This window comes from Delphinus delphis, chromosome 20 (assembly GCF_949987515.2).
Source record: "Delphinus delphis chromosome 20, mDelDel1.2, whole genome shotgun sequence".
NCBI classification, from domain to species: Eukaryota; Metazoa; Chordata; class Mammalia; order Artiodactyla; family Delphinidae; genus Delphinus; species Delphinus delphis.
Genome location: NC_082702.1, coordinates 4909128 through 4934339, shown reverse-complemented (window position 1 = coordinate 4934339; position 25212 = coordinate 4909128). Strand labels below are relative to the sequence as shown.

At 40.8% G+C, this 25212-nt stretch overlaps 1 pseudogene; it reads left to right on the top strand.

Annotated features, from left to right (window-relative positions):
• Positions 1–499: 499 nt before the first annotated feature.
• The window catches only part of LOC132416982 (zinc finger protein 665-like), a 63524-nt pseudogene continuing 38811 nt past the window's right edge, over positions 500–25212 (top strand).

Here is a 25212-nt window from a genome sequence, read left to right as displayed (position 1 = left end):
TAAGTTTGATTGCATCATCTCTTGGCATTAAATCTTTTATGGTTTCCCATCACCCTCGGGACAAATTGTTCAATATCGCTCCAGCAGGGAGCTCTGGAGCTGGGGTGGCCCCTCCAGAGTTGCTCCCAGTTAACAACAGGGACAAGCTTCCACATCCTGTGCCGACCGGTCACCGGACGCTGGCTGCCTCCGGAAGAGCGGGACTTGGAGGAGGCACTGTCCTTTGGATAGTGCCAAGTGGACAAAGGACGAAGCAGTTGCAGTCAAGTGGGCGTTTTGGCAGCAGGGAGGGCTTCCTGAAGAAGTGGGTGACAAGCTCACTAACTGATCTTCGTGTAGGAGTTTATTGTCCCTGTATCCCTCGTGTTAACAGCTGGCAGCAAAGGACTGTCTTTCCCCCACGTTCAGGTTCTCCTTCTGGTAGCTTTGTGGCGGATGCCAGAAGGGGGGTATGTTGGTTGTAAGCATTAAACAGCGTATTTCGCTCCCACAGAATCATCTTACCTGAAGAATCTAACAAGAAATTCAGAGGAGGAGGAAAGAAGAAGGAATGGAGCTGTCACAGGTAAAAGTCGTATTCTTTGTTGATTTGTTCTCTCCTTCCTAAAATGACACAGTTTGGGCTCATTAATCTTCTCTGTCTCTGAAATGTCCGATTTACTCACACACAGGGCCTTCCCTCAGTCTCCTCTCACCTCCCTGCAGTTTCCATGTCACTGTGACCCAGTGAACTTTTAATTTATTATTATTTTAATTAATGTTTTTGAACAAGAAAGATGATGTTGTTCAACATTATAAATGTACTAAGTGCCACTGAATGGTACTTTAAAAATGGTTGACTTTATGTTGTATGCATTTCACCTCGGTTACATAAAGAGAAGCGTAACTTGCTCAAAATTATCTTACATGGATCAGTCAGAACATTCACCCCAGACAAGTCAGTCCTTACACGTGTCTGTTTCTGTAAGTTTGTGTCAAACTCAGAAATCTCTCCTTGTCCACTTGGTGAAATGTGCTTTCCTTTCAGGGACTGTTTACGTCCAAGGATGTGGCCATCGAATTCTCTCAGGAGGAGTGGGAATGCCTGGACCCTGCTCAGAGGACCTTGTACAGGGACGTGATGCTGGAGACCTACAGGAACCTGCTCTCCCTGAGTGAGGATAACTTCTCTCTGGAAGTCGGTAACTATGGGAGCACCTAACATGCTTTTGGATATATTTCCAGAAGTGGTATTGCTGGGTGATATAGTAGTTCTATTTTTAGTTTTTTGAGGAACCTCCATACTGTTTCCACCAACATCATAGGAGGGTTCCCTTTTCTCCACATCCTCACCAGCATTTGTTATTTGTGTTCTTTTTGATGATAGCCGTTCTGACAGATGTGAGGTGATATCTCATTGTGGTTTTGCTTTGCATTTCCCTGGTGGTTAGCCATGTTGAGCATCTTTTCATGTGCTCATCGGCCATCTTCACTTCCTCTTTGGAAAAATGTCTACTCAGTTCTTATGCTCATTTTTTAATTGAGTTTTATGTTTTTCTTATGTTAAGTTGTATAAGCTGTTTATATATGTTGGATATTATCCCTTATTGGTCATATAACTTGCAAATATTTTGTCCCATTTAGTAGGTTGTCTTTTCATTTTGTTTATGGTTTCCTTTGGTATGCAAAAACTTTTAAGTTTAATTAGGTCCCTTTGGTTATTTTTGCTTTTATTTCCATTACTTTAGGAGACAGATCCAAAAAAATATTGCTGCAGTTTTTCAAAGAGTGTTCTGCCTATGTTTTCCTCTAGGATTTTTATGGTTTATGGTCTTATATTTAGGTCTTTAATCCATTGTGTGTTTATTTTTGTATATGGTATTAGAGAATGTCCTAATTTCTTTATTTTACATATAGCTGTTCAGTTTGACCACCACTTATTGAAGAGACTGTCTTTTCTCCATTGTATATTCTTCCCTCCTTTGTCATAGTTTAATTGACCATAAGTGTGTGGGTTTATTTATGGGCTCTCTATCTTGTTCCATTGATTGGTGTGTCTGTTTTTTTGTCAGTGCCATACTGTTTTGATGATCTCATAGTATAGTCTGAAGTCAGGGAGCACAATTCCTCCATCGCTGTCCTTTCTCAAAATTGTTTTGGCTATGTGGGGTCTTTTGTGTTTTCATAGAAATGTAAAAAATTTTTGTTCTAGTTCTGTGACAAATGCCATTTGTGCATTGAATCTGTAGATTGTTTTTGGTAGTATGGTCATTTTAAAAATGATTCTTAATATTGATTCTTCCAACCCCAAAACATGGTATATCTTTCCATATGTTTGTGTCATCTTCAGTTTCTTTTATCTGTGTCTTATGGTTTTTGGAGTGCAGGTGTTTTACTTCCTTAGGTATGTTTCTTCCTAAATATTTATCTATTTATTTTTGATGTGATGGTAAATGGGATTGTTTCCTTAGTTTCTTTTTCTGATACTTTGTTGTTAGTGTATAGAAATGGAACAGATTTCTGTATTATTTCTGTATCCTACAACTTTACCAAATTCATTGATGAGCTCTAGTAGTTTTCTGGTGGCATCTTTAGGATTTTCTATATGTAGTATCATGTCATCTGCAAAGCTTGAGAGTTTTACTTCTTTCTTTCCAGTTTCTATTCCTTTTATTTCTTTTTCTTCTCTGATTGCTGTGGCTAGGACTTCCAAAAGTATGTTGAATAAAAGTGGCAAGAGTGGGCATCCTTGTATTGCTCCTGATCTTAGGTGAAATTCTTTCAGCTTTTCACCATTGAGTATGATGCTAGTTGTGGGTTTGTTATATATGGCCTTTATTATGTTGAGGTATGTTCCCTCTGTGTCTGGTTTTTTGAGAGTTTTTATCATACATGGATGTTGAATTGTGTCAAAAGGTTTTCTAGCATCTGTTGAGATGATCATAAGGTTTTTATTCTTCAGTTTGTTAATTTGTATATCACATTGATTGATTTGCAGATATTGAGAAATCCTCGCATCCCTGTGATAAATTTCACCTGATTGTGGTGTATGATCCTTTTAATGTATCGCTGGATTCAGTTTGCTATTATTTTCTTGAGCATTTTGGCATGTATGTTCATCAGTGATATTGGCCTGTAATTTTCTTTTTTCGTGATATCTTTTTCTGGTTGGTGTGAAGGTGATGCTGGCCTCATAGAATGAGTTTGCAAGTGTTCCTTCCTCTGCAATGTTTTGGAATAGTTTCTGAAGGATAGATGTTAACTTTTCTCTAAATGTTTTGTAGAATTCACCTGTGAAGCCATCTAATTCTGGACTTTTGTTCTTTGGGAGTTTTTTTTTTTTTCAATAGAAGTATAGTTGATTTATGAAGTTGTTATTAGTTTCAGGCGTACAGCAGTGGGATTCAGTTATACATATATATATATAATCTTTTTCAGATTCTTTTCTCTTATAGGTTATTATAAAATATTGAGTATAGTTCTTTTTGCTGTACAGTAGGTCCTTGTTGGTTATCTATTTTATATAGAGTAGTGTGTACATGTTAATCCCAAACTCCTAATTTATCTCTCCCCTATCCCCTTTCCCCGTTGGTAACCATAAGTTTGTTTTCTATGTCTGTAGGTCTATTTCTGTTTTGTAAATAAGTTCATTCTTACCATTTTTTAAATTTTTAGATTCCACATATAAGCAATATCGTATGATATTTATCTCTGTCTTACTTCACTTAGTATGATAATTCTAAGTCCATCCATGTTGCTACAGATGGCATTATTTTGTTCCTTTTTATTGCTCCATCATGTTCAATTGTATATATACACCACATTTTCTTTATCCATTCATCTGGTGATGGACGTTTAGGTAGCTTCCATGTCTTGGCTATTGTATATAGTGCTGCAGTGAACATTGGGGTGCATGTATCTTTTCTAACTTTGGGAGTTTTTAAATTACTGATTCAGTTTCATTACTGGTAACTGGACTGTTCATATTTTCTATTTCTTCCTGGTTCGGTCTTGGGAGATTTTATCTAAGAATTAGTCCATTTCTTCTAGGTTGTCCATTTCATTGGCGTATAGTTGTCTGTAGTAGTCTCTTACGATTCTTTGTATGTCTGTGGTGTCATTTGTAACCTCCTGTTTCATTTCTGATTTTATTGATTTGTGCCCTCTCTCTTTTTTTCTGTATGAGTCTGGTTAAAGGTTTATCAATTTTGTCTATGTTTTCAAAGAACTAGCTTTTAGTTTCATTGATCTTTTCTATTTTTTTTTTTAGTGTCTGTTTCATTTATTTCTTCAAATACATTTTCAATCCCCTTTTCTCTTTTCCTTCTGGGATCCCTATTATGCAGATATTGGCATGCTTTATATTATCCCATAGGTCTCATATGTTGCTTTCATTCTTTTTTCATTTGTCTTTCTGCTCTGCTGGTTGGATGATTTCCGTTATTCTATCATCCAGGTCACTTATTCGTTCTTCTGCATTACTCATTTTGCTCTTTGTTGCCTTTACCTCGGCTTTCATCTTGGCAAATGAATATTCTAATGTTACTTGTTCCTCTGTATAGTTTCTAGTTACATTTTACAGTAATCTCCCTTTGTGTTGATAGCCTTTCTTAATTCCTTCCTATTTTTATTATCTTCTTTTTGAATTTGGAGCCTGTTACACTGGAGAGGTTGGTTTCACTGTTTGTTCTTTCAGGGGAATTCTCTTGATCTTGGAATTGGGAGTGGTTCCTCTGATTCTTCATTTTACCTATATTTCTCTCACCCTATGATTGAAGGAGATAAGTTATCTATTACTACCATGACCTTGGAGGGCTGTTTTTCTGTGAGAGCATCCTTGTGTAGCCTGCATGAGTGTGATGTTTTTGGTGCCAGGGCCGATTTCAGTGTGCATGCCTGCCGCGTCCTTCTTCAGTGTGTGCTGTTTATTATCCCCGTGATAGGTGGTGTGACTAGTGCTGTGGGGACCAGAGCCTGCGCTGGATGTGGAGCAGGACCTCCTCTTTGCTCTGTATTTGTCTCAGCCCTCTTGGGGGCAGGGTGCTCCCCAGTTGTTGGAGTAGAAGCTCCCATATCTGTCTCTGAGCTTCAGGGTGAGGTACTGCTGCTGGGAGAGGAGCCGCTGAGTATTCCTCCGCAGGAGCTGTCCACTGACGAGTGTGCTCTGTGGTGCTGCCTGTCACCCGTTGTTCGGGTTCACAGAGTACACTCTTGTTGGCATTTCCCTCGGCCCCACCTCAGCCGTGTGAATGCCAGCAGTTGGCCCTGGTGACCCTCAGGCTCTGTGTTCATAAAGTCACCAGCGAAGATCTGTAAGTGCAGATCCACTAAAGTCATGTGCCGGTACCACAGTAGTTGCCCTTCTGGACCCAGTGCAGGAGGTGCAGAAGTAGCCTAGACCTCAGCCCTGCCTCTCCATGCACGCACCCGCAAAGCCCAAAGCTGCTAACACTGGACCTGTTCCAGCCACGGGAGCACCCGTAACGCTCTTGGGTGTCCTGCAGACGCTGAGTTTACAAAACTGGTGGGGCTGCAGCTGCAGAGTAAATCTGCGGATTGCATAGCTGCAGAGAGTGGGCTCAGATTTCAGTCCTGTTTCCTAAATCGCATGGCCCCTGGGGATCGGCTCTGATTTCAGCCTTGCCTCTGCACCTGGGTAACACGCTGGTGCTTCCGTGCTCCGAGAGCTCATAGAGGCGGAGTTGCACCTGCTGTGAACTTGCCAAGAGTTAGGCTGCCATGGCAGGGGCCCTTCCCCTCCCCTTCGTATACCCGTTAACAGTGGCACTTCTGTGGCAGGCCCTGGTTCCGTCTGTATACACCCCCAGTTGTGGCACGTACCACACTCCAGTCCCTGCAGCCTGTCTCCGTGCAGCCAACTGCAGTCCACTCCCTGGGTCTGTCTTCTGAAGCTCAGGTTTCAGCACCCAGTCACCTCGTGCACCAGCAGACATGCATCTTGGCCTGGGGAATGCAGTGAGGTGGCATGGATCGTCAGTGCTGGCTTTGTTCTGCCTGCCACGGGCTGGTTGGTGCGCACCCCTCTGAGCCTCTGAAGCTCTCTGTCTGCCCCAGCTGATATCCCAGTCAGTCAAGGGGTTCCCAGGGTGAGGGAACATTTCCTCTTTCACATCTCCCGCCCAGGGTTGCAGGTGCTGTTCCGATTCCTTCTTTTCTTTTTTTCTTTCTTTTCATCCCACCTGGTTACGTGGTGATCTTTCTTGCAATTTTTTGGGTTTTTTGGCCAGCATGTGCAGCATGCGGGATCTTAGTTCCCTGACCAGGGCTAGAACCCATGCCGCCTGCAGTAGGAGGGCAGAGTCTTAACCACTGGACTGCCAGGGAAGTCCCTTTTTTGCAATTTTGGTTGTCTGAGATCTTCTGCCAGCCTTCATTAGCTATTCTGTGAGACTTGTTCCACATGTTGATGTGTTTTTGATGTGTTTGTGGTAGGAGGTGAGCTCCACGTCCTTCTATTCCATCATCTTGGTTCCTTCTCTTTTCTCTTGTTTTTTCAGTCTCCATTTTATTTATTTCTGCTCTGATTTTTATTATTTCTTTTCTTCTACTAAGTTTTGTTTTTGTTTCTTTTTCTTTCTCTAGTTACTTTAGGTGTAAGTTTAGGTTGTTTGAGATTTTTCTTCCTTCCTGGGGTAAGCTTGTATTGCTATAAACTTCCCTCTTGGAACTGCTTTTACTGCGTCCCATAGGTTTCAGATCATCGTGTTTTTGTTCTCATTTCCCTCTAGGTATTTTTTATTTCCTCTTTGATTTCTTCAGTGATCCATTGGTTGTTCAGTAGCATATTGTTTAGCCTCCATGTCTGCGTTGTTTGCAGTTTTTTTCGTTGCAGTTGATTTCTAGTCTGTGTTGTGGTTAGAAAAGATGCTTAATATGAAGTCAGTCTCTTTAAATTTACCAGGTCTTGTTTTTTGGACTGGCTTGTGATCTATCCATGGGGAATGTTCCATGCATACTTAAAAAGAGTGTCTATTTTGCTGCTTTTGGATGGAGTGCTCTTTCTATATCAGTTAAGTCCATTACGTTAAGTCCATTACAGTTAAGTCCATTAAGTCTAATACGTTATTTAAGGCCTGTGCTTCCTGATTGATTTTCTGTCTGCATGACCTGTCCATTGATATAAGTGGGGTGTTAAAGTCCTCTACTATTGTTACTGTCGATTTCTTCTTTTATGTCTGTTAATATTTGCCTTACATATTTAGGTACTCCTATGTTGGGTGCATATGTAATTGTTATATCTTCTAGGATTGATCCCTTGATCATTATGTCATGTCCTTTTTTGTCTCTTTTAACAGTCTTTATTTTAAAGTCTATTTTGTCTGATATAAGAATTGGGATTCTGGCTTTCTCTTGATTTCCATTTGTATGGAATACCTTTTTCCATCCCCTCGCTTTCAGTCTCTGTGTTTCTCTAGATCTAAAGTGAGTCTCTTGTGGGTAGCGTATATACAGGTCTTGTTTTCGTATCCATTCATGCACTTTATCTCTTTTAGTTGGAGCATTTATTCCATTTACATTTGAGGTAATTATCGATATGTATATTCTTACTGCTGTTTTATTAATTATTTTGGATTTGTCTTTGTAGGTCATTTTTTCCCTTTCTTCTGTTCTCCTACAATTTGATGACTATCTTTAGTGTTATATTTGGATTCCTTTTTCTTTTTTGTGTGTATTATCTATTATAGATTTTTGGTTTGCAATGACCATGAGGTTTTTGTATAGCAGTCTCATGTATGTGATTGTTTTAAGTTGCTGATCTCTTAATTTCAAATGCATTTTAACAACCCTGCATTTATACTCTACTCCTCATGATTACTGTTTTCGATACCATATATATATATTTTATTTTTTAATTTTTATTTATTTATTTATTTTTTGCGGTACGCGGGCCTCTCACTGTTGTGGCCTCTCCCATTGCGGAGCACAGGCTCCAGACGCGCAGGCCCAGCAGCCATGGCTCACGGGCCCAGCCGCTCCGCGGCATGTGAGATCCTCCCGGACCGGGGCACGAACCCGTGTCCCCTGCATCGGCAGGCGGACTCTCAACCACTGCGCCACCAGGGAAGCCCTATATATATTTTAAATTTATTTATTTTTATTTATTTACTTTTGGCTGCATTGGGTCTTCGTTGCTGTGCGCGGGCTTTCTCTAGTTGCAGTGAGGGGGGGCTACTCTTCGCTGCAGTGTGCGGGCTTCTCATTGTGGTGGCTTCTTTTGTTGCAGAGCACAGGCTCTAGGCACATGGGCTTCAGTAATTGTGGCATGCAGGCTCAGTAGTTGTGGCTCACGGGCTCTAGAGTGCAGGCTCAGTAGTTGTGGTGCACGGGCTTAGTTGCTCCACGGTATGTGGGATCTTCCCGGACCAGGGCTTGAACCCGTGTCCCCTGCATCGCCAGGTGGATTCTTAGCCACTGCGCCACCAGGGAAGTCCCTGATAGCATATTTTACATCTAATTGTTTTTTTGTGTATCCCTTAACTGCTTATTTTGGATATAGCTGATTTTACTACTTTTGTCTTTTTGCCTCTGTGCTAGCTTTGTGTGTGGATGATTTCCTGCATTTACTTTATGTTTGCCTTTACTGGTGAGCTTTTTCATTTCATAATTTTCTTGTTTCTAGTTGTAGTCGATGCTGACGTTTTAAAAGTCTATTGTTATTTGTTTTGTTCAAGCCACTGATACTTTCGTCTTGTAAATTTCATTGTTATAAATGACCTTCATTTTCTTTATTCAATCATTAGTTCCATATTTTTTATGATATTCTTTTTTAAAATAATTTATTTATTTTATGTATTTTGTTTGTGGCTGTGTTGGGTCTTCATTGCTGCACGCGGGCTTTTCTCTGGTTGCGGCGAGCGAGCACTACTCTTCGTTGCAGTGCACTACTCTTCGTTGTGGTGCGTGGGCTTCTCGTCGCGGTGGCTTGTCTTGTTGTGGACCATGGGCTCTAGGCGCATGCCTTAATAGTTGGCACACAGGCTCTGTAGTTGTGGCTTATAGGCTCTAGAGTGCAGGCTCAGTAGTTGTGGCACACAGGCTTAGTTGATCCATGGCATGTGGGATCTTCCCAGGCTGGGGCTCGAACTCGTGTCCCCTGCATTGGCAGGTAGATTCTTAATCACTGTGCCACCAGGGAAGCTCTATGGTATTCTTAGTGTTGTTTGTTTTATACCTACAATTTGGGGTTGTGGACTCATGAATAAATATCTCTTTTTATATTTTACAGGATTTCTTAATCTTGAGTGTTTATGACTTAACATTTCTTTCCCCAAAAGCTGTATAACCTCTAGAAATTTTTGAAAAACTAGTCTGAGTTATTCCTCTTACTCTGTTTCATATTCGTTAGTACCTGCTATGAACACATACACCTTCTTTTAATAGACTATTTTTTTTAAGGAGTTTTAAGTTCACGGAAAAATTGAATGGAAGTTATAGAGAGTTTCCGTGCATTTTCTACCCCAGACATGCAGGCCCCCCCCAGTGAGCAATACCCGACTCGAGAGTGGTATGTTTGTTATCACTGATGAACCTGCGCTGACACAAACTAACACGTCAAAGTCCATGTTTATGTTAGAGTTCACTCTTGCTGTTGTATATTCTATAGGTTTAGACATATACTGACATGTTTGTAGCATAATAGTACCATAAAAGGTGATTTCATTATTTAAAAATACTCTGCTCTACCTATTCATCTCTCCCTCCCTCTCAAAGTGCAGTTGCTTGGTTATGTGGTAATTTTCTGTTTAATCTTTTGAGAAACCCCCAGACCGTTTTCCAAAGCAGCTGCACCATTTGACGTTTCCACCAGGAGTGAGTGTATGAATTTTTCAGTTTCTCCACATCTTCACCAACACTTGTTATTGTCTCTTTGATTACAGCCATTTAAGGGGTGTGGAGCTGTGTCTCATTCTGGTTTTGATTTGCATTTCCCTATTGAATAATTATGTTAAACATCTGTTTTTTGTGTGTTTATTGGATATTTTTCTATATTCTTTGGAGAAATATCTGCTCAGATCCTTTGTCCATTTTTAAATTGGGCTATTTGTCTTTCTATTGAGTGTAAAAAGTTCTTTATATCTTCTAAATATAAGTGCTTTGTCAGATATATATACGTATATATATATGGTTGGTAAGTATTTTTTATATTCTGTATGTTTCCTGTTCACTTTTAGGGTGCAGAGGTTTAAAGGCTGCAGGAGATATTATTTATTTAGATTTTTTTTTGTATACGAGGTTTCTGTAGTATCCACAGTTAACAGTCCCAAAATGGATTTTCATGACTGGGAGGCCTTCAGGTTAGCCATATGAATTCCTGAGTCTTAACTTTCTGGGATGAAAGGTGCTTAGGCCCACTTGGGAGTGCTTTCGTTTCAACTAATATCAACCTTGCCTGCAGCCTCTGAGAACTGTGTTTGCAGAAATAATCATGTTGGTCACAACACCCATGCTGCTCTCCTTAGATCCCGCCATGGCTACTCTCTACTGGCCACATTCATCTTGGCTTTACATTTCCTGTTTACAAAAGTAATTTTCAACATATAATACCTATTTTGACCAAGATAAAAATGTTTCACTCCCAGAAACCTTGGTCTAGGGGGCACAGTGTCACCTCATTTGACAGGAAAGCCACCTTCCATTGACTTAATCCTTTGGGAAGATGATAGTGTCTTAGTTGATCCTTTTCCTAATATCTGTCTAATAAAGTGGAGCTAAAGTGTATTTGTTTCTTTTTTGTCCATCCTGGCTTGTTACTAGGATGCATTTAGTAGGAAAATTCATGATGTGGATAATGCCAAAAAGTGAAAATTCAAAAATTAGATGTAGTTTGCTTTAAATACAGCACTGGTGATTGATATCTGTAATTAGCTTTTCTGTAAAAAACAAACAAAAATGCATCATTTATTATAAATACGTTTTTTGAATTCCTAGGGTATAGAAAATAGAAAGCAGCACATTAACAACTTTTTAAAAACTGTTTGATCCCCTTTGTCCATTTTTCCCAACCTTCCCACCCCACGCCTTAGTTAACTACAAATCTGTTCTGTGTCTTTAGGTTTTTGTTTTTTTTTTTTAAGATTACACATGTAAGAGAAATCTTAAGGTATTTGTCTTTCTGCATGTCACTTCAGGTAGCATAATGCCTTTCATGTTGTCACACATGTCAAGATTTCATTCTTTTTTTTTTTTTTTTTTGCGGTACGCGGGCCTCTCACCGTTGTGGCCTCTCCCGTTGCGGAGCACAGGCTCCGGACGCGCAGGCTCAGCGGCCATGGCTCACGGGCCCAGCCGCTCCGCGGCATGTGGGATCTTCCCGGACCGGGGCACGAACCCGTGTCCCCTGCATCGGCAGGCGGACTCTCAACCACTGTGCCACAAGGGAAGCCCAAGATTTCATTCTTTTTAATGGCTGAATAATATTACATTGTGTATAGATACACATCTCACAGTTTCTTTATCCATTTATTTTTTTATGGACACTTAGGTTGTTTACTCATCTGTTGTAAATAATGCTGCAGTGGGACTTCCTCGGGTCCAGTGGTTAAGACTCAGTGCTCCCAATGCAGGTGACCTGGGTTCAATCCCTGGTCAGGGAACTAGATCCCGCATGCTGCAACTAAAGGAGCCTGCATGCTCACAACGAAAGATCCCACATGCCACAACGAAGGTCCCACGTGCTGCAACTAAGACCCGGCGTAGCCAAATAAATATTTTTTTAAAAATGCTGCAGTGGGGCTTCCCTGGTGGCGCAGTGGTTGAGAGTCCGCCTGCCGATGCAGGGGACACGGGTTCGTGCCCCGGTCCGGGAAGATCCCACATGCCGCAGAGCGGCTAGGCCCGTGAGCCATGGCCACTGAGCCTGCGCGTCCGGAGCCTGTGCTCCGCAACAGGAGAGGCCACAACAGTGAGAGGCCCGTGCACCGCAAAAAAAAAAAAAAAAAAAATGCTGCAATGAACCAGGAGATGCATATATCTTTTTAAGATAGTGTTTTCATTTTCTTCATGTAAATACCCAGAAGTGGAATTGCTGGATATTATGTTAGTTCTGTTTTATTTATTTGAGGAACATCTGTATTGTTTTCCATGGTGTCTGCACCGATTTACATTCCCACTAACGGAGCACAAGTGTTCCCTTTTCTCCACATCTTTGCCAGCACTTGTTATTTCTTATCTTTTTTTTTAAATAAAAGTCATTCTAAGAATTGTGAGATGATATCTCATTGTGGTTTTAATTTTCATTCCCCTGATGATGAATGAAGTTCAGCGTCTTTTCATGTATCTGTTGGCCATCTGTATGATTTCTTTGGAAGAAAGTCTGTTTGGATCTTCTGCCTAATTTTTAATCAGAATTTTTGTTGTTTTTGTTGTTGAGTTGTGAGTTCTTTATACATTTTAGATATTAAGTCCCTTATCAAATATATGATTTGCAAATATTTTCTCCCAACCTTTAGGTTGCCTTTGCATTTTGTTGATAGATTCCATTGTTGTCCACAAACTTCTTAGATTGATGTAGACCTACTTGTTTATTTTTGTTTCTTTTGCTTTTACTTTTGATTTCAGATTCAAAAAATCATTGACAAGATATCAGGGAGCTTTCTTTGTTTTCTTCTAGAAGTTTGTTTTTCAGGTGTTACACTCAAGTATTTATTTCTGTTTTGAGTTAATTTATGCATATAGTGTAAGATAGTGGTCCAGTTTCATTCTTTTGTATGTGCCTTTCAGTTTTCTCAATACTAATTATTGATAACACTGTCCTTTCCCTCTTGCATATTCTTGGCTCCTTTGTTGTGAATTTATTGATTGCATATGCATGGGTTTATTTCTGGGCTTTCTATTCTCTTCCATTGACTTATGTGTCTGTGTTTTTTTTTTTTTTTTTTTTTTTTTTTTTTTGCGGTACGCGGGCCTCCCACCGCCGTGGCCTCTCCCGTCGCAGAGCACAGGCTCCGGACGCGCAGGCCCAGCAGCCATGGCTCACGGGACCAGCCGCTATGCAGCACGTGGGATCCTCCCGGACCGGGGCACGAACCCGCATCCCCCACATGGGCAGGCGGACTCCCAACCACTGCACCACCAGGGAAGCCCCTATGTGTCTGTTTTAAGGCCAATAGCATGCTGTTTTGATTATGATACTTTGTAACATCATTTGAAATCAGGGAATGTGATGCCTTCACCTTTTTTATTCTTTTTCAAGATTGCTTTGGCTATTTGGTGTCTTTCTGGTTCCATACAAATTTTAGGATTATTCGTTCTATTTCATGTGCATGTTTTTGCATGCAGAGAAGTTTTTGGCTCATTTGTGTAACTTCCAGGTGGTGTGATTGCTAGATCATATTTAAGATTATGTTAGTTTTGTAAGAAACCACAAACTCTTCCAAAGTGGCTCTACCATTTGGCATTTTCATCAGTAATGAATGAAAGTTTTTGCTGCTCCACGTCATTTCTAATGTTTGGTGTTTTCCATATTTTGGATTTTGGCCATTGTCATAGGTGTTTAATGGTATCACATTTGTTTTAACACATAGTTTCCTCAATTAAATCTATGGCATTTTATAAATAGAGAATTTTTCATATCTTCAGAACATACTTTTAAAATTTAGTTATTGTCTTAGCCACAGAGATAACATTCAATTGACTTGCCAGAGTTTTCTACAAGTAAGTTTTTAAAAAATATTTATTTATTTATTCGGCTGCACTGGGGCTTACTTGCAGCATGCTGGATCTTCATTGCTGTGTGCAAGATCTCCGTTGCAGCATGTGGGATCTTTTTACTTGTGGCATGCAGGCTCCTAGCTGCAGCATGGGTGGATCTAGTCCCTGACTTGGGATCGAACCTGGGCCCCCTGCATTGGGAGCATAGAGTCTTAACCACTGGATCACCAGGGAAGTCCCTATAAATAAGTTTTGATTTCTATTTTAATTTCAATGTTTTGGGATTTTTGCTACAAATAATTTATTCTAATAATTATTCTCCCTGTCTAGATTCTTCTTGCACATCATGGTATACTAATATTTAAATATCTCATTTTATTTAAGGAAGTAGGTAATTTTTTTACACTCCATGGTTTCCTCATTATTATCGCTTCTAACACTTATTGTTTCCCAGAAATTTTCTTACATTCTTTGTACTACATATTTCTAGGAAGCCTCTTTTTTCCCAGTTGTCTTTACAGTTTTATCAAAAGTCACCTGGTCCTTGTTGATATACATCCTATTATCGTCCTGTTCTTCAGGCTGTTAATTGGCTGCTTATGTTGTCAACCACATCTCTGCACATAGAACTCTGCCATGGATCAGCTGGGCACTCGCAGAATTGTTTCTATGCTTAAACCCTGCTGTGAACAACACTTGTCCATACAAGTCGTTCTGTGCTCTGGGTCATTTAGTAATGCTCCTTCAGGGTACCGTTTTCTGTTGCTGTTTCTGAAGTCAGAATTCATTACTTTTGGGGACTTCCTTGGTGGTGCAGTAGTTAAGAATCCGCCTGCCAATGCAGGGGACATGGGTTCGATCCCTGGTCCGGGAAGATCCCACATGAGGCAGAGCAACTAAGCCCGTGCACCACAACTACTGAGCCTGCACTTTAGAGCCCACGAGCCACAACTGCTGAGCCCGTGTGCCACAACTACTGAAGCCCACACGCCTAGAGCCCGTGCTCTGAAACAAGAGAAGCCACCACAATGAGAAGCCCACACACTGCAATGAAGAGTAGCCGCCGCTTGCCGCAGCTAGAGAAAGCCCGCATGCAGCAACCAAGACCCAACACAGCCAAAAAAATAAATAAATCTATTTTTTAAAAAATTCATTACTTTTGGATAAGTACATGTTATTTTCTATTGATTCATTATAAGAGTAAGTATTATCTATAGTAATAAATATAGTAAGAGCACTTCTCATCTGATGTCTCTTAGATATTTGGGATTATGTTAAAAGATCCAAAGATGTGATTTCAAATACTTTAAACAATTCCAGCAAAAGAGATTCTATTACTTTTATTAAAAAAATCTCTTTTTTTAAGAGATTCTGTTACTTTGCTATATCTATAACAAAGATATTTGCACTGAAAATTCATGCTAAAATTGATATTCTATTTTAAAAATATATAATGTAGTTCACAAGTTATTCTTACCAAATATAATCACATCCACACAGAGTTTAAACGTTGGCAAAACCCTCCTGTTAGCTTTGTTTCCACCAGTCAACCTCTGTCGCCCCTGCCAAGAGATCATCATCCAGCAACCATGATCATCCTCCACTGCTGTACCCTTGAGAGGGTTTTATTGCATCCACATGTGTTCACACAGAGTGAATTCATTCATTCTCCAGGTTTTGCTTTTAGGTCTCGCAAAGCACATTCTTGTACATATCTTCCGGAACAAATAATACATGCCTAGGAATGGAATTTGTGGGATACTCAGCTTGATCATGTTTAGAGCAAATATTGGAATAGATGTAAACCTACAGTCTTCCCATAACAGCACTCTCTGTCTTCCTAGTATCTTCCACATTTCCTTCATACCAACAATAGTGTTTCCATAGAATGAGTCATGTTTATGCTTCTTGCTATGACAGTTCTTTTCCCAAGGTTAGGCCTTCATCTGCTGCAGTACAGTCCTCTTCCCATAGATTTGCAAGCACAAGCAGTGCTCCCACATTGCCCACTACTTCACTCTTGCTTTGTTAAATCCCAGTCCTGGCCTTCCCTCAGATTTTTGTGGATCTAAGTGAACTCTATTGGTACTTCTTAGTACTGTGTCAATACTTAGCACTTGGGCTCCCCAGTTCCCATAAGACCCCACCCCTCCCCATACCCCACACACTGCATAAGGAAGGACCCATACTTGCACACAGTACAGTTTGCTCAGATCAGCAACTCGGTCTGGTCACTGTGTACATCAACACGTGCTGTACGTGATTCCTATCATCTGGGAATGGTAGAACAGTCACAGTATAAGTGACACAACTCACTGCCCTTATCTTCCTAGAAACATTTCTAAGAAACTGGTATGACCTGGGACCTCTTAAAATCTGTACTGCCTGGATGGGCGGTGCTGCTTAATACATATGAACATGTCAATGTTATGCTGCACATCCAGGTTCAAACCTTGGCCTTTGAATTTCCTTTCTGAGTTAGGGATAGATGTGTAAGCATTTTGGGTCCTTTATTTTTATTTATTTAGGCTGCATTGGGTCTTAGTTTTGGCATGTGGGATCTTTGTTGCAGGATGTAGGCTCTTAGTTGTGGCATGCGGACTTCTCACGTGGCGGCCTGCAGACTCTTAGTTGCAGCATGCGAGATCTCAGTTGCGGCATGTGCACTTCTCAGTTGTGGCATGTGGACTCTTAGTTGTGGCATGCGTGCGGGATCTTGTTCCTCGACTGGGGATCGAACCTGGGTCCCCTGCATTGGGAGCATGCCGTCTTACCCACTGGACCACCAGGGAAGTCCCAGTGTCCTTTATTCTTGTTTCTACTTTTTTTTTTTTTAAGGCCATGCCACGTGACGTGCAGGATTTTAGTTCCCTGACCAGGGATCGAACGCATGCCCCCTGCATTGGGAGCATGGAGCCTTAACCCATGGACTGTCAGGGAAGTCCCAGGCCCTTTATTTTTCTATGAAAATGTGTGATAATTTAGCTCAAGAATAATTAATTAATGCTGTTATGGGGTTTGAAATATTGCATGGCATATAGTAAGGGCTGTAAAGTTACCTTTAGTTAATAACATGTCATTTTTTGGTCATATTTATTACGAGATTGACCTTGGCTTACACTATATGTTGGCTGTTGTCTTTTTGTCATTTTTTTCCACACAGATGTTCTCTCTGACTTTAGAGAACAAAATTTCAAAGCATGGATTATATACTCTATATGCATATATTTTTGCCATATAACTATAATTCTTAAATTTCATACATATGTGTGTTGGCCTGAAGGTGATATTTCAAAATTCAGTGCTTATCAAGATATTTTAAAATTTTTCCTATCGTGTGTTCCTTCTGGAATGAAAATTCTCTGTTTTTCTTTGTTTTTGTTTCGGTGCTTACTCAAATCTTGTAAATTCCAGAGACTATTGTTTTGTTTTGTTTTTTTTGTGGCACGCGGGCCTCGCACTGCTGTGGCCTCTCCCGTTGCGGAGCACAGGCTCCGGACGCGCAGGCTCAGCGGCCACGGCTCACGGGCCCAGCCGCTCCGTGGCGTGTAGGATCTTCCTGGACCGGGGCACGATCCCGTGTCCCCTGCATCGGCAGGCGGACTGCGCCACCAGGGAAGCCCCAGAGACTATTATTTTGTATAACGGTGGTTACTTACTAACTTACCTGCTAGATTTATCATGGTTTACAAAAATGTTTTATCAAGTATTGTTTTGATGTACAGATTCGTAAAAATATTTTTTCTTGCATCATATTCATGTTATTAAACATTATTATAAATTTAAGGATTAGGGAAGACAGTCTCAAATCTCAATTTTGATTTTATGCTTCCAGTTCTATAAGCCAGTACGTATCAATAGATAAGCTTTCTAATTATGGAGGATCATTTAATTATCCAGTTATCTGGCAAAAAATATGTGTAGTACATTGGGTGTGTGCTTGAAATTTAATTATCTAAGATCAGAGAAAACATTAATATGGGAAAATGTATAAAAAGAAAACTAAAAAAAACTATATCACAGTAGTGTTTGAAGACCATGCTTGAAGAATTTCTGTGTTCATTGTATTATTTTTTGTGTAATTATCCAATTCAACGTAAAATATTTTCCAACTCTATATAATAGGAAGCCATTCTGCTGGATTTGCAATCAAGGAGTTATCACCAAGAGAGGACATTACTAAAGGAGAATTAGGTCATCTAGTGACATTAGAAAGAAGTAAAAGTCATGGCATCAAGGATTTTGACCTCGAGGAAGTCTGTGCAGATGTGCAGGAATGTGAGAGTGAGTGGGGATGTGATGCAAGAAATGACAAAGAAGAACTTTTGACCCATAACAAAAATATCACTCATGGAGAAGATCAAGATAAGAAGTCCTTAATTAATCTTCCTCAGAGTGTTTCTGTAAGAAGTAATGCACGTGAATATTTCACGCACGACAAGCCATTCATAAGAAGTTCGTTAACAACGAAAAATAACGTCAGCGTTGCTAGAAACAGAGATCTCAAGTGTTTGGAAAGTAGACCTGGAGTGAGGCTGCAGGCCCAGGCGGCTCAGCTGCAGAGATGTGCAGCTGAGGAGAAAGTGTATGCGTGCGGTCAAGGTGAGAAGCCAGTCAGCAGTGGTTCCTCAGTTTCACCACTTCACAGAGTTCCTCCTAGTGTGGAAAACACGTTGCCACCTGCGCAGCACAGGAGAACACACACTCGAGAAAAATCTTACAGCTGTAATGACTGTGGGAAGGCTTTTAGCAAAAGCTCAAACCTCAGGAATCACAGGAGAATTCATTCTGGAAACCTTACAGATGTAGTGAGTGTGGCAAAGCCTTTAACCACCAGTCACACCTCACAACACATCAGAGAGTGCATACAGGAGAGAAACCTTACAAATGTCATGATTGTGGCAAGGTCTTTAGTCGAAATTCACACCTTGCAAATCATCAGAGAATGCACACTGGGGAGAAACCATATAAATGTCATGAGTGTGGCAAAGCCTTTACCCAGTTTTCACACCTTAGTAGACATCAGAAAATGCATGCTGGAGAGAAACCACACAGATGTTATGAGTGTGGCAAGCATTTTACGCAGCGTTCAAACCCTCTGGCACACCAGAGAATTCATACAGGAGCAAAACCTTTTAAATGTAATAAATGTGATAAGGCTTTTATTGAACGGTAACAACTTTGGGGTCATGAGAGAACTCACACTGGAGAGAAACTTTACAAATGTGATGAGTGTGGCAAAGCCCTCACAAGACATTCATATCTTACTCAACATAAAACAATCCACACTGGAGAAAAACCTCACAAATGTAACGAGTGTGGCAAAGCTCATACTCAATTAGCAAGCCTCACCAGGCATCTCAAAATACATATTGAAAACGAACGTAAGCCTCACACATGTGGTAATGCTATCATTCAAAATTCAAAAGTTTAGGGATCATCCGATTTCATAGTAGAAAGGAACTTTAAAAATAAAACGATTCAGACAAAATTTATGCGTGTATTCAAGCCTTACTCAACATATGGGACTCTATCAGGGAGAAAGAACACATACAGATGGCCAGCAGGCGCATGAAAAGATGCTCAGAATCACTAATCATCAGGGAAGTGCAAATCAAAAGCTCAACGAGGGCTTCCCTGGTGGCGCAGTGGTTGAGAGTCCGCCTGTCGATGCAGGGGACACGGGTTCGTGTCCCGGTCCGGGAGGATCCCACATGCCGCGGAGCGGCTGGGCCCGTGAGCCATGGCCGCTGAGCCTGCGCGTCCGGAGCCTGTGCTCTGCAACGGGAGAGGCCACAACAGTGAGAGGCCTGTGTACCGCAAAAAAAAAAAAGCTCAACGAGATATCACCTCACACCTGTTTCCGATGGCTGTCATCAGAGAGACAATAACAAGCATTGGCAGTGGTGTGAAGGAAAGGGAAGCCTGTGCACTGTTAGTGGGATTGTAAATTGGTGCAACATTTATGGAAAACAGTATAGAAGCGCCTCAGAAATTAAAAAAAAAAAAAAACAACGAAAACTAACCTGTTATATGAGCCAGGTATTGCCCTTCTGGCTCTTTGCTGGAAGAAACGGAAAACACTAATTTGAGAAGATACAGGCACTTGAATATTCATTGTAGCATTATTTCCAGTAGCCAAGACATGGAAGCAACCTAAGTGTCCATCAATAGATGAATGCTTAGAGGAGATACAGCGTGTGTGACACACACACACACACACACACACACATACACAGAGGAATCTTACTCAGCCATAAAGAAATCCAGCCATTCACAACAACATGGATGGATCTAGAGGATATTACACTAAGTGAAATAAGTTAGACATAGAAAGACAAATACTGCGTTATCTACTTATATGTGGAATCTAAGAAAAAAAAACAAAAGAGAATGAAGACAGATTCACAGATATGAAGGACAAATGTGTGGTTGTTGCCAGAAGGAAGGGCGGTGGGGCGGTCGGTAAACTAGGTGAAGGGGATTAAGACGTACAAACCTCTGGGTATTTAGATAAGTCATGGGGATGTCATATCCAACGTTAGGAACATGTTAAAAAATATTGCAGTAAGTGAGGACAGATGGCTACACATATCGTTGTTATCATTTCATAAAGTAAACGTTACCTCGTGTGTAGTACAGCCGAAACGAACAATGTTATAATCAATTATATTTCAATAAAAAGAGACTCTACCGTAGAGAGAAACCGTATAAAACTAATGTATGTGATCTTTAATATTTACTCAATTGAATTTTTGTTACAAACACTAAACCTGCAGACATCAGTAGGATAGGGACTGTTACAAAAACTCTATACACACACGCTTGACAACATACGTGAAATGGTAAAAGCGGAACTGACCACAAATCACCCGTCTGAAACAGATCATTTGAATAAATACTTTGAATTACAGAGTGAACGTGTATTTTTGTCTGTATAGGAATTACTGCGATGTGAAATACAAAACTCTCGTTGGTTAGAATGAGCAATTTCATTCGCACACCCTACAGCACAGCATTTCTGTTTCTATTCACCATTGTGCTCAGTTGCAGAGACTCATAAGGACAAGACCTGGGGTTTGAGGCTTGGAGGACTATGGCATGTGTTACTTTAGGTCACTAACCATTGCTTTAAAAAGAGCAATGTTTAAAAATTCTTTTTTATATAAATTGCATTGTTCTTTATTTTTTGCTTAGGCATTTTACTTATTTGCCTTTTTAAAACCATCTTTCCCTCATCCCAGTTTTATAATTGTCATATATTAACTTTAACCTACAGCAGAATGGTCTTACATATGTTGTGAAATGATTGCCAAAACAAGTTTACTTAGCATCCATCATCTCATATCGGTACGATGAAAAGAGAAAAGAAACAAAAATTTTTTTTCCTTTTAATGAGAACTGTATTGTTTAAAATACTTTATTCCACACTTGTGATGCATTACATTCAAATACCTTTGAGAAAAACTTGTTTACATCATAATATACATAAATCAGTAATGAATGTCTAAATGTAATGTAATTTCAGATTATACATTCATTTTGAGGGTAGACAGTTTTATTTTTAAAATTGTAATGTATCTTAGCTCTTTTCTCTGTTCTTTATCTCAGAAAGTTTTGTCAAATGTGGATAATAAAGCCTGTAAAACATGAAGTCACTGGGATTTATTTTTACCTAAAGTATTAATGAAGTTTGCAGTATTTCTGCAAGGGCATTTTGTAGGGAAGTACATTCTCTTTAATATGAGTAAAACTAGATTATCAACTATCAAATAATTTCATTTCTATAGTCAGGAATTTTTATGGCAGTATCTGTCACTTAACACCTACTAGGTATGTTTTCTCACATCCTTACATGTGAAAGATTTCATGTGCAGGAAATGGTAATCATTTGAAATGTATTGTTTGGATAGGGTAAGTAGCGTATTTAAATATTTTCACAGAAAAATGAGCAGAATGTCTTGGCATGGCACACATGAACAGAAGAAGATATGTCATCACATTTATAAAAGATCTAGCGACTAGGATAGACTTTAGGATCTTTATAAGGTAGATTACTTTGTATTATGTAATATTGCTAACTAGTCATCTTGGCAAGAAAGGCATTTCAGCATGGAGTTGACAGTGGAATTTTTCAGCAAACACAGGAGAAACTAATTATAGGCAGAAGTCATGAATCCATTTTGTTCCTGGTGAGTTTTGTTTTAATAACAATTTCAAGGCAGCAAAATGGACATATTCACAAGAAAAGGACATGTCCTCAATCACAATAGATTTTGAAACGTCTCTGGTAATATTAAGGAACAGATGCAAATTATTAATGGTCAAAATGTGAAAACACAATGATCTTGTTTGACCTGTGTATATATATTAAACCCTGCGCTAGAAGACTAAAGAGTATACAGTTTGGAGCACAGATGGAACAACTAAAATATTCACCACTGTCAAATTTAGGTAAAGAGATTTTATTCCAAAGGATTATGACAGTAGAGAGAGTGCTGCAACCACAAAATCCGAAGTCTCAGCAACCAGACAGAAAAGAACTTTTCATTTATACCGAGGGCTAAACAAGTCTAGGGAAAAAATCCCATATTCAGAATAAATGAGCAGGTGGCATGACGCACAGTTGATCAGGGAACGTTCTACCCTTAAGTCACCTACTCTTGGGAGTGGATGGTGTGGCAACAGGCTTCTTCTGAATTACAGTGCTCAAGAGTGGTCCAAAATTCAGGGGCCTTGGGAGAGGAGAAAAACGTAAGTAAATGTTGCTTAAATCATGTTTACAAGCATTGTTCTGAGTGATCAATGAGGACAAACAATTCAGTAATCGTTGACAAGGCAAAGGGTGGGATTTTGGAGGGTCTGTATCTGGATGGTTCCTAAGTAAACAAAGGGGCCAACGTAAGTCTCATTGGAAACTAATGGGGAAGAGTGGTTCTTAGTAAGCTGTTAAAAGGGGAAAGGAATCCTTTTACCTTTGCTGTTTTCCAGAGTTACAGAATTAGACTGAAGTCCAATGTCACTATATAATGACACCAAGGAAAATTCAAAAGATAATGTATGTTAATTTTGAAAATTTGAACATTAGACAGTTTTTGAAGCTAGTGATGTTATCGAAAAATCTTACGGAATAAAGAACAAGTAAGAATAGCCACAAAAGAGAAGCCAAAAGAAAGTGGCTATCCGTAGGAGACATGTTTATTCATGACTGGTAGATCAATGAAGTTAAAAATTCAGAAATATGCCAAAGTGCGTAACAAAAGTTAATAAGTAGCAAAACCTACAGTGGAGACATTAATATTCGGGAAATGGAAATTCCTGTCACAATAAGAAAGGGTCTTATTCATCACATCGTATGGCAAGATAACGGTCAAAGGGTATAAAAAATAAAATATGGTTGAAACACACCATTATAAAGCAATTATGCTCCAATAAAGATGTTAAAAAAAAAGACAATATGAAGAAGGAGGAAAAAAAATACGGTTGAATTATTCAGTAAGGCATGGTTCTCAAGCACCTGACTGTGTAGCCAGTTACTTGCTCACAGCCTCCAACAGAGCCCCTTAGACAATGCCAGGTTTGGGGTTGAAAATTTTCCTCAGTGATTTTTTTTTTTTTTGTGTTCCTCAGTGATTTTTGATGCCTCCAAGTGAATGGCGAACAGAAGTGAAAATTATGCTCTGCAGGGAAGTGAGTGCAAAATGGCACATTCCGCAAGGCACAATTTTGCCTTTCCTGTCACAGTCCAGTTTCCATCACCTACTCTAAAACTCAGGCTTTCGCTTAATAAGAACGTATTAACTGCCTGGGGTCTCAGAAGTTCCCGGGTCAGGCCCCGCCCACAACCTCGAGACCCGCCCCCTCCCCCGGTCCCAGAGCTCTCAGCGCCTCGCGGCTCAGAGGATCCTCGTCTTTGCTCGCATAACGTTCTCACCTCTCCGCTTCTGCACCTAGCCTGGCTCCAAAGGACACCAGACCAGTTCAAAGGATCCAAAGTAGAGAAGCAGAACCTCTCCGTTGGGAAGAGGAACAGACCAGAATCTCCCAAGTGCGGGTTCGAAGGCCACATCCGGCGTCCACAGGCTGCGCCCAGCCATCAAACACCGCTTCCACCCACCGGAACGTCCTTTGACGCGCCGCTTAGTGGCCCCGCCCTCGACCCGCCTCCTTGCGCAGGCGCAGTGAGGTGCAGACCCAGAATAAGAGGCGCTCTCTCGCGAGTGAGTCTCGGTTTTTCGGTCCGAAACTAACGGCGCTATGCAATCTTCAGGCCCCGCTTCTCCACACCTCGGTTTCGGGGGTGTCCCGGTAAGTTAAACCCCCCTGAACGCGGTCGTCGCTCTCGCTCTGAGTCCGCCCTTTTCGCGTCTCGCGGCGTCGGCAGAAGACTCTGTTCGGTCCTGGGAGTGTGGGTCCGGTTCCGGTTTAAATCGCTCTGAGGAGGTGCCGGCCCCAACTTTCTGCTGTCGGTCCGTAGAGACACTGGCCTCCTGCAGCGACGTTTTCCTACTCTGACTCCCTTTCTCAAACCTTTGTGTGACTCCCGGCTCCCCTCCCCACCCCCACTCCTCAGTACTGTTGCCATCACCCCCTTTCTTTGATGGCTCATTGAGTCATGACAGTTGATGTATCCTCACACTTGTTTTACCTTTAATCTCAGAAGCCACTGGGTATGTTTTAAATGTCCAAATTGTTTTCACTCTAAATTTCATTGTTCAGATTCTGAGGTTTATACGCTTTCTACTGTATCCTGTATTGGAACTATTCTTTGATGTCTGCTAAATAACTTCACTATGCATGTGGTAAGGATGTTGATCACCTTCTAACACACAAAACCTAGTTTAACCAGTTAGTTTAGTACTCAGTAGCTTCTTTCTTCCCTCAGGTGATCTGCTCAATTAGTGAGCTCTGAGTTTAAGTGTCCAACTAAGTAGATTGTCCCCCCAAGTCCCCTTTGTCCTTTCTGTGCAGTTAACTGATGGGCTGGATTTGTTACTGACCTGGGTTCTTGGACTCTAATCAGTAGAAATTGATAACAGGCCAGACGAAGGATTCAGGCAAAGCTTTATTGGGACTCGTGCTGCAGCACAAGTGAGTGAGAACAAGAAACAGGTGCCCTTGCTCGCCCCCTGATGGGGGTGTGTGGTGCGAGCTGGTCCCTTAAAGGGGGTGAGGGTAGGGGCAGATCGGTGGGTCGGGCCTGAGGTGTAGCTTGGGTGGTCTGCCCACCCCCTTGGTGGTGCTGGGTGCAGGGATCATGTGCAGTGCCCTGCTTTTGCTCTCAGCACCTCAGAAGTGGCAGTTGGGTTTTGGCCTTTTTGTTTCTTATTGTTCATAAGCTGTTTGCCCAAGCTGTGCATGTATGCAGTTATTTTTAGTGCCTTATGGCTTCTTTGTATTCCTTGTTCAGGACACCTCTGTCCAGGTGCAGGCACTGTAGTCAGGGGCCCCAGGTTCCAGCCTTTTCTAGATTGATGTGAAACTTTGTTCCCACAGAACCCATGTGTTCATGATGAAGAGATTGTTAGGGCTTATCTCCACAGGTGACCCTCTTTCTTGTTT